The sequence below is a fragment of the Pan troglodytes genome, chromosome 4 (assembly GCF_028858775.2).
Source record: "Pan troglodytes isolate AG18354 chromosome 4, NHGRI_mPanTro3-v2.0_pri, whole genome shotgun sequence".
Lineage (NCBI taxonomy): Eukaryota > Metazoa > Chordata > Mammalia > Primates > Hominidae > Pan > Pan troglodytes.
Window position 1 is genome coordinate 101,828,952 of NC_072402.2, and position 14,746 is coordinate 101,843,697.

The 14,746-nt window shown below is 32.2% G+C and overlaps 1 non-coding gene across 1 annotated transcript; it reads left to right on the forward strand.

The window, feature by feature from the left end:
- Positions 1–585: 585 nt before the first annotated feature.
- LOC112209382 (U1 spliceosomal RNA) lies at positions 586–747 on the forward strand. The gene has a single exon (XR_002944117.1). It is a non-coding gene; the product is annotated as a U1 spliceosomal RNA (small nuclear RNA).
- The last annotated feature ends 13,999 nt before the right edge of the window (positions 748–14,746 follow it).

Sequence of the window (14,746 nt, forward strand, 5' to 3'; positions counted from 1 at the left end):
TTTGAAACATTGTCTCATTATGTGTGCTTTCTTTTATTTATGTTTCCCTTATCTCTTTGCTTTCTGTATTGTGCCTCATAGATTTTTTATGTGTCTTTAAATTATCTAGTGTTTTTGGAACTATATATTCCATTTTCAATTCTACTGCTTGTTATCTTTTAGTTTTTCAAAAACATTTTAAGCTTTCTTTTCCTATAATTTTCACCCTCTCTACTAAAAGCCATTTTTAGGATTCTGTCTTGTTTTATCTTATATTCTTTTTATTTCATGTAGTTGCTCTTGATCTCCATCCTCATCCTTTTTTTGCTCTACTAACTTGTAACTCTTGATACATAAAGGCCATAACTTACTGCAATTATTAGAGAATACCATCTTCCAGATACTTTCTTCTGCGTGTCACAATAGATCATCTCTTGAAGTATGCTGTTCCTCTAATTAATCTTCATATTGTTTTTTGTTTTTTTGTTCTTCAATACTTGCTTGGCTCCGTGGTTTTATTTTTTCTTAATACTCATATTTGAATAATGTGAGATAATGACACTGGGGTAAATATTTTTCATAGGTAAGAGTCAAAAGATTGCCTTTCTACTTATCTGGCAGGGGAGATACCAGGATCACAAAAGTGGTTTTCACAGGGTGAGGCTTATCCATTATATTCCAGATATGCTGACCCCTGTGATTTCCCCAATTGTGGGAAACTTGACTGCATAATTTGTGGTAGTGGTGGACTGCATTCATAATCTCCCACAGAGACTGTGATATCAATCTCTGATATTATATCACAGTTATCATAATTTATATGTCTGATATATATTTTTAAAAGATAAAACCATTGCTTTCGGCCCTACCGTTTATGCTTCAATAAATACTTGAAAAGAAACTTGATATGTTCAACTCCAAGGGCAATTTTAGGTTTTAAACAGACTTTATATGATTGCTTACCTCTTCTATATGCTAAACCTTGCTCAGAATTATAGAATTTTATAGAATTACATGAAAAATTAGGATTTCTACCCTTTTCCTATACTACTGTAAACTTTTATGAAAAAGTTGTCTTCAGTGAGTAAAGTGTGATGACTAAACACCCTATCATTCTTAGTTTTTACCAAATTGTTATTTAGAATTTATATCTTATCAAGGAAAATCGTGTGTGCGTGTGTGTGTGTGTGTGGTGTGTGCATGTTAGAGGGAGATATACACATGTGTGTGTTGGGGTTGTAGCCTGAATTTAAATACAGAACATACCCCAAGGGAGAAGAGGAATTTATGCCACAGTTCAGATTTGTATATTCTCTGAATCAGGCAACAAATGAGGGTTGAATGCATGTCTATCAATATTGTTTTCTGGATTACCTAGTGTAGTTGTATGAAGCTGAATATATTATTGCCTAATGGACTTAGGTCTCAATAGTATTTTTTTTCCTTCAATTAAATTTCATCAGTCCTATAATTTTTTTAAGTTCCTACAAGATTTTGGCTTGTCTTTCAGCACTAATTTCAAGTTATTGATGTTTTAAATCTTTTTTGTGTCTTCCCAGTTATTTTGTGAGGAAGTGGAAGAGGATAACAAAGGCTCTTAATGAAGCCATTAAGCCTGCTTTCCCATATGTATAATTATATGATTATATTTAAAATTATATTTATCTTCCTACTTACAACCCTACATTTTAAAAATAAAAAGTCTAGAATAATAAAAGTACATATTAGATACCTGAAAAATACCTTTGTAGAATGAATTGAAAATTCACAAAAGTCACATAGCAATGGGGCTACTGCCCACTTAAAATACTTAAATCAATCAAGAACAGTAGAATTAACTTGTCTCCGATCAGGCTTTGGCTCAAATATCAATGATAGTGTGCTTCAGGAAAACAGAAAGATGTAGTGTTAATACTAAAACAAATAATGTCAATACAATTGAAATGTGAATGACTGTGCAACATTAATTGGATTTATGTTCTATAAAATACATGAAAAATATTGGTAAAATTACATGATATTTCATAAACATAAAAGGTAACTCAAAAAGAGATGCATGTCTAACATATTCTTGGTTTCAATGATATTTTTGAATCATTTCCAATGCATGATTAATTATGGCAAAAATAAGTAAGCTTGGAGAGTAACTGAATCAGAACCTGTCTTCTAGATGTTTTGCTATCATACTTTGAATACTGAATATATATTTATATGGTTTTTGCTGCAATAATGAGATAATGAGTCACCTATTTTATTTTTTGTCTAAAATCAGCAAATAATAGACAGCCAAAATAAAGAATTCCCAAACAACGTATTAAGGGTGTCAAGGGATCTATACTTCAGAAGTTAAACTGTAGTAAAGATTTTCCTTTACTTATTTCATATCCACCACTTAAAGATATATATGACAATACACATCTTTCCAAGTAAGGTCATTTGGAATCATATGAGTAGAATATACCTCTTCCTAAATATCTTCTTGCAAAAATTTCCAAAAAAATCATTGAAAATTTCTTTTGGAAAAGTATTGCTTAAGAAATACAACTCCCCTGAATCCTATTTCTTCAAACAGCCTTGCCATTGTACCAGATGGAGAGAGATAACACATGTAATTTAGCAGTGTCAGGCTAACACCTCAATGTGTTTTTACAAAAATGGAAATCTTGCCCTCCCAGAAGACAGTAATAAATAACAGAAAAATTCAAAATAAGAATGATTAGGAAGCTCTTTTTATTGTAATTCTTTCTAAATTTGTATTTAAATTAAATTGCACATGTTATAATATGTATGAAATAATTTTATATTTAAATTATATCTACAATTTAGACATACAGTATTTAAGGATGCACTACAGTATTCCTATGTGCAGCAGCCAATTATGCTTGTTGCAATATAAAAGAATATTAACTTCTCATATATTATTGTAGCTAACAGAGTGCATTATTTTTTGACAAATGTGATATATTGTAATGGTTTCTGAGTGCCTCAAAATGAATATTCCATCAAAAAATTTTAAATTTTTATTCATTCAAGTATGAATTAATATGTACTATATTTTATTGGCCTTTTTTGGAACAGGTATGTATTTCTGCAGTTACCTGAAATTTAATGTTGGCAATAAGACATGATATTGTGGTAGAAGTTGACAATAAATATCCTCTGTAGCCAACTGGATTTTGACACACAATTAAGGAGAACCCCACAGTGTAATTTCCACATAGATCAGGAACATTAGATTTTCGACACAGTTCAGCATCTGCTGATATAAACGAAGGCCTCATTTTAAATTAGTTCAGGTAAAATGGGATTGCTCAAGCAACATTTAGAAAAAATATCTTTCCTTAGCCAAACTGAAGCCTTCACATAAGAAAGATAAATATTTATGTATTAATTTGATCATAGATTTAAAATAATTATTTTCACACAGATGGCTTATTTTACAAGAAAGGATAACTTTATAACATAAACTGATAGACTGGTGGAAGTTGTTCACTGACAGCAATGTACTTGGCTAATAGATAAAGTTTAGCTTTTTTGTCCCCATGAATTCATTTATACATTGAAAAATCATCTAGGGACAAGGCATGAAGAAAGGATACAATGGGCCTATTCTAACAATAGATTCGATTTCTTTATTTTTATGTCTCCATATTGTCACCAAATTCTCCTCTGAATCATATTTTATCTGTCTAAATTATACTTTTTTACTCAGATCCCACTTTATCTCCTCTATTCATTTCAGAGGCTCAGAGGGGAAAGGGGACAATTTGGTCATAAAATGGAGCCTTTTCAATTGGGCTACGTGACAATAACCTGGTATTATTGGAGAAAAAAAAATGCTTCTTGTAACCATTAGTTTGCAGTCCTAGAAGACTGAGTAAAAATCAACCATCACTTTTTTTTTAATGGATATTTTGACTGGATGAAAATGTCCTTTGTTATATGGTGCAAATTCCTGAGAACAATTTGATGAACCACTTCTCATTGCACAAGTCTTGTTCTTACCAAGAAGTTAATAATATTTATTCTTATGTAAAGCAAGAATTAAGTTCCAAAAATGTCTCCAGATTTTACTAGGACTGTAAACTTCTGGAGAGCAGGAATTCTGTATGACTGGTTTTTACACTCAACAGCATCAAGCACAATACTTTGCAGGTAAATATTAGATCACTTGATATATTTCTACCTTAAAATATTAAGTAACTTTTCTACCTTGAAATATTAAGTCTATTAATTTGGACATTCATGCTTTCCTTCTTGGTGGAGATAATTATTCTACTGAAAAAAATTTTAAGGCAGAGAATATTATCAGTCACTTTCAAAAACAGGAAGGTTTAGGTTAAAAACAAATCTTAACAGACTGCATCACATCATACATACATGAGACAAATGCCTTAGACTATGTGTAATGAAAGATCCTTCTAAAAAAATTTCCAATTCAATTCCGTAAAATTAAATTAAAAAGTTATAGTATAAATGCAAATTAAAATATCAAATACATACAGAATACAATATCCAATTTTTTATTATTAGATTCTACAGACTTTTTTTAAGTTTCTATAAAATTTTCTAAATGCATACTCTGTACATATTTATTTCATCATGGACAAGTAACAAGGAGATCACAGGTGACACCAATCCCCTGACCACGCTTTGAGAAGCACTGTACTAGATTGACTTTCTAATGTCAGTCTTCATTTTCTAGCTCTGTTACAGCCATGGTCTCCTTATTATCTAGTACAACACACATACAAATATGTGTGATACAGTATAAATATAATATAAAAATATGTGTTATAATATAAATATAATATTAAAATATGTCTTTATACTAGATAATAATACTTAATAACGTTGAGTGTTTAACTGCTCTAGCACTTTACCTGCAGGAAACAGTTTTTTTTTATTTTGGTGAAATACAACTAACATAAATTTATTTACAATTTTAAGCATTTTTAAGTGTATAGTTTAGTGGAGTTAATATATTCAAAATGTTTTGCAGCCGTCACCATCATCAGTCTTCATAACTCTTTTCATATTGTAAAACTAAAAGTTTATGCTCATTTGAAAATGACTCCCAATTTCCCCCCTCCTCAACCTCTGGAAACTACCATTCTGTTTTCTGCCTCCATAGTTTTGCCCACTCTAAGTACCTCACATAAGTGGAATTTGTCTTATTTGCCTGTTTGTGACCGGCTGATTTCATTTAGTATAATGTCCTCAAGTTTTATTCATGTTATATAGCATATGTCATAATTTTCTTCACTTTTAAGCTTGAGTAATATTTCATCGTATGTATCTCACATTTTGCTTATCCATTCATCTCTCAGTGGACACTTGAGTTGCTTCTACATTTTAGCTGTTGTGAATACTGCTGCTATGAACATGGGTGTATAAATATCTCAAGACCTTTTTATCAGTTTTTTTAAATATATACTCAGTAGTAGTTTAGCTGGATTATATGGTAATTTTATTTTTAATTTTTGAGGAACTGTCCTACCCTTTTATTCAATAGTAGCTATACCAATTGACAATTGGCATTCCTACCAACAGGGCATAAGGGTTCTCAATTCTCCACATATTCCCTGATACTTGTTATTTTCAGGGTTTTTTTGTTTTGTTTTGTTTTTGTTTTTTATGGGAGCCATGTTAATGGGTGTAAGGTGATATTTCATTATAGTTTTGATTTGCATTTCCCTAATGCTTAGTGATGTTAAGCATCTCTTCATGTGCTTATTGGCCATTTGTATATCTTCTTTAAAAATACATATATACTCATTCCTTTGCCCATTTTTGAATTATGTTTATTTTTTGTTATTGAGTTTCAATAATTTTCTATATAACCTAGGTATTAATCCTTTATCAGACTTAAGATTTGCAGATATTCTCTTTCATTCCACAGGTTGCTAATTCTCTCTGTTGGTAATATCTTTTGATGCTGTTGTGTCCGGAATTGATTCATTCCTGTGGGTTCTTGGTCTCACTGACTTCAAGAATAAAGCTGCGGACCCTAGTGGTGAGTGTTACACTTCTTACAGATGGTGTTTCCAGAGATTGTTCCTTCAGATGTGTCCAGAGTTTCTTCCTTCCAGTGGGTTCATGGTCTTGCTGACTTCAGGAATGAAGCCGCAGACCTTCGCAGTGAGGGTTACAGCTCTTAAAGGTGGCGTGTCCAGAGTTGTTTGTTCCCCCTGATGGGTTCGTGGTCTTGCTGACTTCAGGAATGAAGCCGCAGACCCTCGCAGTGAGTGTTACAGCTCATAAAGGTAGTGCGGACACAGAGTGAGCTGCAGCAAGATTTACTGTGAAGAGCAAAAGAACAAAGCTTCCACAGCATAGAAGGACACCCCAGTGGGTTCCCGCTGCTGGCTCAGGTGGCCAGTTATTATTCCCTTATTTGGCCCTGCCCACATCCTGCTGATTGGTCCATTTTACAGAGTACTGATTGGTCCATTTTACAGAGTGCTGACTGGTGCATTTACAATCCTTTAGCTAGACACAGAGTGCTGATTGCTGCGTTCTTACAGAGTGCTGATTGGTGCATTTACAATCCTTTAGCTAGATACAGAGTGCTGATTGGTGCATTTACAATCCTTTAGCTAGATACAGAATGCTGATTGCTGTGTTTTTTTACAGAGTGCTGATTGGTGCATTTACAATCCTTTAGCTAGACACAGAGTGCTGATTGGTGCATTTATAATCCTCTAGCTAGACAGAAAAGTTTTCCAAGTCCCCACCTGACTGAGAAGCCCTGCTGGCTTCACCTCTCACTGTTATACTTTGGACATTTGTCCCCCCAAAATCTCATGTTGAAATGTAATCCCTAATGTTGGAAATGAGGCCAGACTGGATGTGGCTGGGCCATGGGGATCTATCCGTCATGAAAGACTTAGTGCCCTCTCCACAGTAATGAGTGAGTTTCCACTCTATAAGTTCATGTAAGAGCTGGTTGTTTAAAAGAACCTGGCATCTCCCTTTTGCTCCCTCTCTCTTGCCATGTGATGTGCCTGCTCCCCATTTGCCTTCTGCCATGATTGAAAGTTTCCTGAGGCCTCACTAGAAGCAAATGCTGGTGCCATACTTCTTGTACAGCCTGCAAAACTGTGAGTGAAATAAACCTCTCATCTTTATAAATTTCCCAGCCTCAGCTATTTCTTTATAGCAACATAAAACAGATTAACGCAGATGCACAATTTTTAAAAATTTTATAAGAAAAAATTTGTCTCTTTTTTCTTGTATTATCTGTGCCTTCGGTATCATATCTAAGAAAGCTCTGACAAATCTAATGTAGTAAATCTTTTGCCCTATATTTTCTAGTAAGTTTTTTTTTAGTTTTAGGTCTTACATATATACTTTTGATCTATTTTGAGTTAATTCTTGTACATGGCTTTAGATAAAGATCTATCTTCATTCTTTTGTATGAGCATATCTGATTTTCCCAGCACTGTTTTTTGAAAAGACCGCCTTTTCCCTATTGTGTGGTTGGCAACCTTGCAAAAGATTATTTGACCATATATATGAGGCTTTATTTCTGAGCTTTCTATTCTATTCCGTCTGTCTATATGTCTGTCTCTATGCAGTACCACACTGTATTGATTACTGTGGATTTGTAGTAAGTTATAAAATCTGGAAGTATGAGTTTTCCACACTTCTTTTTCAAAATTGATTTGGGTATTTGGCATCACTTGAGATTCCACTTGAATTTTAGGATTTTTTTTTTCTATTTCTACAAAAAACATCATTGAGATTTGTATAGAGATTACATTGAATCTATAGATTGCTTTGGGTAGCACTGCTATCTTACTAATATTACGTCTTCTAATTCATGAACATAAAATGTGTTTTCATTTATGTTTTCATTTATTTCTTTCAGCAATGTTTTGTAGTTTTCATTGTGCAAGTCTTTTACCTCTTTAATTGTCAAATATTTTACAGTTTTTGATGTTATTGTAAATAAAATTGCTTAATAATTTCTCTTTCAGATTGTTCATTGTCAGCATATAGAAATGCAATTGATTTTCACTTGTTTGTTTTGCATCCTACTATTTTGCCAAATTTATTTATTAGTTTTCAAGTTTTTTTGTGTGTGTGGACATGTAAGTTTATATACTCTGTGAATGGTGATAATTTTACTTCTTCCTTTGTAATTTGTTTGCCTTTTATATGTTTTTCTCGTCTGATTGCTCTGGCTAGAATGTCCAGTGATAACTATGTTGACTAAAAATGGTAAAAGTGGTTATCCTTGCCTGGTTCTTCATCTTGGGGGAAAAACTTTTAGTCTTTTACTGTTGTGATGTTTACTGCAGGTTTTTAACATATGCCTTTAATTATGTTGAGATATTTCAGTCCATTCTTATTTTGTTGAGAATTTTTATCATGAAAGGATGTTGAATTTTCTTGAAAGCTTTTTCTGTGTCAATTGAAATAATTATGTGTTTTTTTCTTTATTCCATTAATATTGTATATTACATTGATCAATTTTTGTATGTTGAATTATCCTTGCATTCCAGGAATAAATTCTACTTGCTCATTGTGTATAAAACTTTCAATATGCTGCTGAATTTGATTTTCTGTTTTTTTGTTGAGAAATTTTAGGTAAATGCTCATAAGGAAAATTGATCTGTAGTTTTCTTTTCTTGTAGTAATTTCATCTGACTGGTATTAAGATAATGTTGGCCTTATAGAATGAGTTTGGAAGTATTACCTCCTATTCAATTTTTAGAAAAGTTTGAGATGGACTGGTTTAATTCTTTAAATGTTTGGTAGAATCATCAGTGAAACTATCACATCTAGGACTTTGCCTGAAAATCTTTGATTGTTGATTCAATCTCCTTACCAATTGCAGGTATATTCAGATTTCCCATTTCCTTGTAATTTAGTCTTGGTAGATATTGCACTTCTAGAAATTTTTTGTTTCATCTAGGCTATCTAATTTGTTGGTGCACAATTGTTCATAGTACTTTTTAAATAATACTTTTTATTCCTGTAGAATCGGTAGAAATATCTCCACTTTCTTTTCTGATGTTATTAATAGGATTTTGTTTTTTTCTTTGTACGTCTAGCTAAAATTTTATCAATTTTCTTGGTCTTTTTAAAAAATTACCTTTTTGTTTCATTAATCTTTAAATTGATTTTCTATTCCCCATTTTTAAAATATTTGCTCTAATCTCTGATTTTTTCTTTCTCCAGCTTGCTTTGGATTTAGTTTGCTCTTTTTCTAATTCCTTAAATTGTTAAGTTAGGTTATTGACTTGGGATCTGTCTTGTTTTTTAATGTTACCATTTATAGCCACAGAATTCCCCCTTAGCACTGGTTTTAGTGCTTCCATAAATTTTGATATATTCTGTTTTTGTTTTCATTTGTCTCCAAGAATTTTCTAATTTCCCTTGTAATTTCTTCTTTATTTCATTAATTGTTTTAAAATATGTTGTTTCATTTTTAATAATTTGTGAATTTTCCATTTTTTCTGTTATTGACTTCTAACTTCATCTCATTGTGGTCATAAAATATCATATCTACATTTTCATCTATTAAGACATAATTTCAGGCCTAACATATGGTCTGTTCTGGAAAATGTTCCATGTTTACTTGAGAAAAATGTGTATGCCATTGTTCATGGGTAGAATGTTCTGTATATGTCTGTTAGATTTAGTTGGTCTGTTGCATTATTTAAGTCTTCTATTTCCTTATTTTTGTCTGATTGTTTTATACTTCAGTGAGAGGAGGGTATTGAAGTCTCCAAATACTATTGTTTACCTGTCTATTTCTCTCTTCAGTTTTGTCAGTTTTTGCTTCATGTATTTTGATAATCTGTGATTAGGCGTGTAAATATTTGTGATTATTATAATTGTATTTATTATTATAATTATAATATATAATTATAATTATAATTATGTTATAATTATTTATTGTTGCTGTATTGAATCTTTTATTAATATGCAATATTTATCACTTGTACTTTTTTAATTTAAAGTTTATTTTATTAGTATAGCTGATATACTTTGATATAGTAAATATCAAAGTTTATTTTCGATATTAGTATAGCTGCTCCTGATCTATTTTGTTTACTATTTGCCTGAAATATCTTTTTCCATCCTTTTTACTTTCAATCTATTTGTGTTTTTGGCTCTCAAATTAGTCTCTGGTAAACAGCATGTAGTTGGATTATGTGTTTTCTTTAATCCATTATGCATATCCCTGTCTTTTGATTAGATAATTTAATACATTTACATTTAAAGCAATTACTGATAAAAAGAGACTTCTGTCATAGCTTTCTGTTTCTAAATATCTTGTAGGTTTTTGGCTTTCATTTCTTACATTACAAATTTTGTATTTATCTGAAATTTTTGTAGTGAACTGTTTGCATTTCTTTCTTATTTTCCTTTTTGTATATTCTGTAGCTATTTTCCTTGTTGTTACCATAAAGATTATATTTACCTGCATAAATTTATGTCAGATTAATTCAAATAACATATAAATACTGTTTCTCTGTCCCAACCCTTTCAGTTGTTGATATCATAAAATTATGCTTTTAGAGATTGTGTGCCCAAAAACAAAGTAATAAGTATTTTAAAAGTCTTTTGAATTATGTAGAAAAACATGTGGAGTTCTAATTAAAGTTGTATTAATACTACCTGTTAGACAGGAAAATATTTTTTTAAATGTATATGTTTCTTAAGTCATGTGCATTAAAAAAGTAGAGTTATAAGCCTTTGTTAGAATAACGCTAGCTTTTATAATTGCCATATGTTTCCCTTTATTGAAACATTTATTTCTTTAAATGGCTTTGAGTTATTGCGTAGTCTTCTTTCATTTCATCCTCCAAGATGCCCTTGAGAATTCCTAGCATTATAAGTCTCAGAGTAATAGACTCCCTCAGATTTTCTTGATCTGAGGATGTCTAAGTGCTCCCTCAGTTTTGAAGGACAGTTTTGCCAGATACCAAATTCTTGTTTGACAGTTTTTGTTTTGTTTTGTTTTATTTTGGCCCTTTTAATATATAAGTCCACTGACTTCTTGCACCTGAAGTTTCTGATGAGGAATCTTCTGATAAACTTCTGATAAACTTATTGCTGCATTTGATCACAGAGGTGCCAACAAAGATGTAGGTGGTTATTGCTTTTGCACATCCCTCCATTGTTAAAGCCCCTCCCTTCTGCTAACATTACTTTCAGGAGATTCAGAGAGCCAGTACTTTTCCCTACTTCCATTATTCTCTTTTATTCTTTTTTGTGTACGAGACATTAAAGATTGGGCCATTCAGAATGCAACTGCATATATAGGAAAAAAAAATTAAAAGGGAAAAGTTCAGGCTCAAAAAAAAACCCTGATAATACCTTAAGTTTAGATGTTAGTCTGATCCTGAGCACAGGGAAAACTTCAACAGTTAAGAAAAATAGAAAGCAATAAACAAACAAAAATAACAAAAAACGGCAAACCTTAGGAAGGGGGAAAATATGATTTCTAGAAATACCAGATTATTTGATTTAAATGTCCAGTTTTCAACAAAAAATTACAAAGCATACCAAGAAAGAGGAAAATATGGCCCTTTTATGTTACAAGTCATTTCTCTCATGAAGCTTTCAAATTCTCTTTTTGTGTTTGGCTTTAAAGAGTTTGTAATGTGCCTTGTGGATCTCTGAGTTCATCTTACTTGAAGTTCATTGAGCTTCTTGGGTGTTTATATTCATATATTTTATCAAATTTGAGAAGTTTTCAGCCATTATTTTTCCAAATATTCTCTTTTCTTTTATCTCTCTTTCCTCCTGGAACTACCATAATGCACATGTTGATTTGCTTAATGGTACCCTATGAGTTTCTTAGGCTCTGTTCACTTTTCTTTAATCTTTTTTCTTTCTGTTTCTCAGACTTGATCATTTCAATTGTCCTATCTTCAGGTTCACTGATTTTTATTCTGCCTCCTGAAATCTGTCTTTGAATTTCCTTAGTCAATTTTTTATTTCAATTATTGTGTTTTCAGCTCTTTTTGGTCCTTTTTTATTTCTTTATTGACATTTCTATTTTGTTAATACATTTTTCTCTGAACTTTGTGGACATATTCCTTTGATTCTTGAAGCAACTTAAAGACATTTTAAAGTCATTGTCTAGAAGATCTACAATCAGGTCTTTTTCATGGCTGGTATCTTTGACTTATTTTTTTCCTTTGAATGGGCCATATTTCCCTCTTTCTTGATATGCTTTTTAATTTTTTGTTGAAAATGGGGCATTTGAATCAAATCATCTGATAATTCTGGAAATCATATTTTCCCCCTTTCTCAAGATTGCTATATTTTGTTATTCTTTTTTGTTTATTGTTTTCTTTTGTTCTTAATTGTTGCAGTCTTCTCTGTGCTCAGAATTAGACTGACTTCTAAACTTAAGGTATTCTCAAGGTCTTTTCTGAGCCTGAATCTTTCCCTGGACATGCATGATCACTTTTAATTTTTCCCCTTATATTCAATTGCTTTCTGATGGCCCAATCTTTAATGTATGGTGCTCTAAAAGGAAAAAAAGAGAATAACGAAAGTAGAGAAGAGTGCTGGCCCTTTAAATCTCCTGGAAGTAATGTTAGCAGAAGGGAGGGGCTTTAACAATGGAGGGATGTGCAAAAGCAATGGCCACTCACACCTTTGTTGGCACCTCTGTGATCAAATGCAACAATAAGCAACCACAGCACAGATCCTTGATATTTGGAGAACACATTATTTTTTTTTTTTGCTTACCCTGACTCCTGCAACCTTTTAGTGAACTGCTCTCAGCACTCATGCACAGCTGCCTGTCATAAAATTAACCACAATTTGCTGTCCAAGTCTTTCCCTGGAAGTTACAAGCCTTCAATAGAATCCAGAGTTACAAAAAATTATATGAGACAGATTTTTCCAGTGTAAATATTGTTCAGATATGGAGGCAGATTTTTGGTGCTTCCTACTGTGCCATCTTCCCAGCTCCACAATATACATTTACTTCTCAAAACAATTAGATGAGAGAGAGATATGGAAATTGAGGAAAAGAAGTGCTCAATAGATTGACCAAGATTTCATATTTGGCTGTAGAGCTGGGATTTAAATCTAGCAGGTCTGATTCCTGAACCCACACTCTTAACCACCATGCTATACAACCTCTCTCTGTGACTCTTCATGTCCTCTGTGGCCCTCTATGATGATATACTTTACACTGTATTAATAAGTACTAGAAAACTGAAGTTACATTCATACTTTTAATTGTATACATTTTAATTGCACACTTGTATTTTAAAAGACTGTACAAAAATGCTTAGTGACAATTTCAAAGTCTGGCTGTCAAGGCTATAGGAAATTTTCATTCAATTGAGCAATGAGTCTTTCTCGTTAAGAATATGGAAGTTGTGAAATCTGTTTATTTTCTCTTTTCTTTGAATCTTTTCATGTGTCAGCTGTAATGCTGTATGAATCAAAGACATTTGATTACCATCTATGTTCTTCCCTTAAACTGAATGGAGAGCTTTGAGGAAGATTGGCAGGCTTGCATAATGGACTATTTTGACATTTGCAAAGTATTGCAACAGGAAAGAACTTACAACTCCTCTGCTCTATGGTTGTCAAAGCACAATTGAGTGCCAGACTTGGCAGGGGTTTCAGAGCTTTTTGCTTCACCAAGTGTTGGTTCCCTAAAAAGTCCAAGTCATCATCTCGTTCTATTCTACAAAGGCAGCCCCATTGGATAGATAGTATAAAAGTCTATAATAGTTGTTCCTCCATGTGAAAAAGTTCCCCCTTTTTCTAAGTGCTTTTAGCAGAAAATTTTATATATATATATATATATATATATATATATATATATATTCATTGGATAGGAGAAAAAAAGGCAATTCAGCCTTTTTGTAATTTACCCATCCCTCCTTAGTGGAACTATCACTTAATTTAGTATGAAAGTGTTAGGGGTGAGAAGACAGGAAAATCATACGATGTAATATTCATTCTTCCCCATTTTCTCAGCAGTTACACTAGTGGTGCTTCTTAATTTTAAGACTTTTCTGCTGCTTCATACCTGATAACAAATTGTATTATCAAAGCCTGTCACAAAAAAATTCTGTGAAATTTTAAATGCCAACTCCATAAGCTATATAAAGTTTTTCCAGTTTAGATATCAATGTGATAAATTATACTGTCAAACACTTTTTAATACTTGATGACATAAATAGCTTTGAAAAACCGATGATTTAGGATTAATTACCTCCAAGTTCTCTTGACTAGCACAATATTCCTAACTAGTTCATTTTCAGAAAAAGTATTTCTCCAATGCATTAGAAAAAATTGCTCCCCACATTCTACTCCAGGCCATAATAGGAAGTAGAAAAATCCTGTAGATCCAAATTAAGAAAGGTTATAAGGCAAAATTTATAGAAACATATTGCCAACATGTATATCTGAATGTTGAACAAAGCCTCTTTCCTTATAGATGGAAGCACACTGTTCTTGCTATTTTTGTAGATCCACCTCAATGAATAACAGCAAAATATCCTATCATATCCAGATAAAAGATATGTTTTCTAAATATTGAATGATGAATGGCATATAGTCCATCATGTGTTCCCTCCTAGAGAAGGTAACCAGCCAAGGGAAATATTTCATTCCTCAGAGTCTAAACAAAACGTGGAAAAAAATCACCATGAATGGTGGGAATCCAGCAGAAGACAGAGAACTGGGAGAACAACAGTGCTAGGAAACAGAAGATTTTAAGAAATGAAAAAATAAGTGGGTCATCCAACAATGTAGTCTGAGTTAGTTG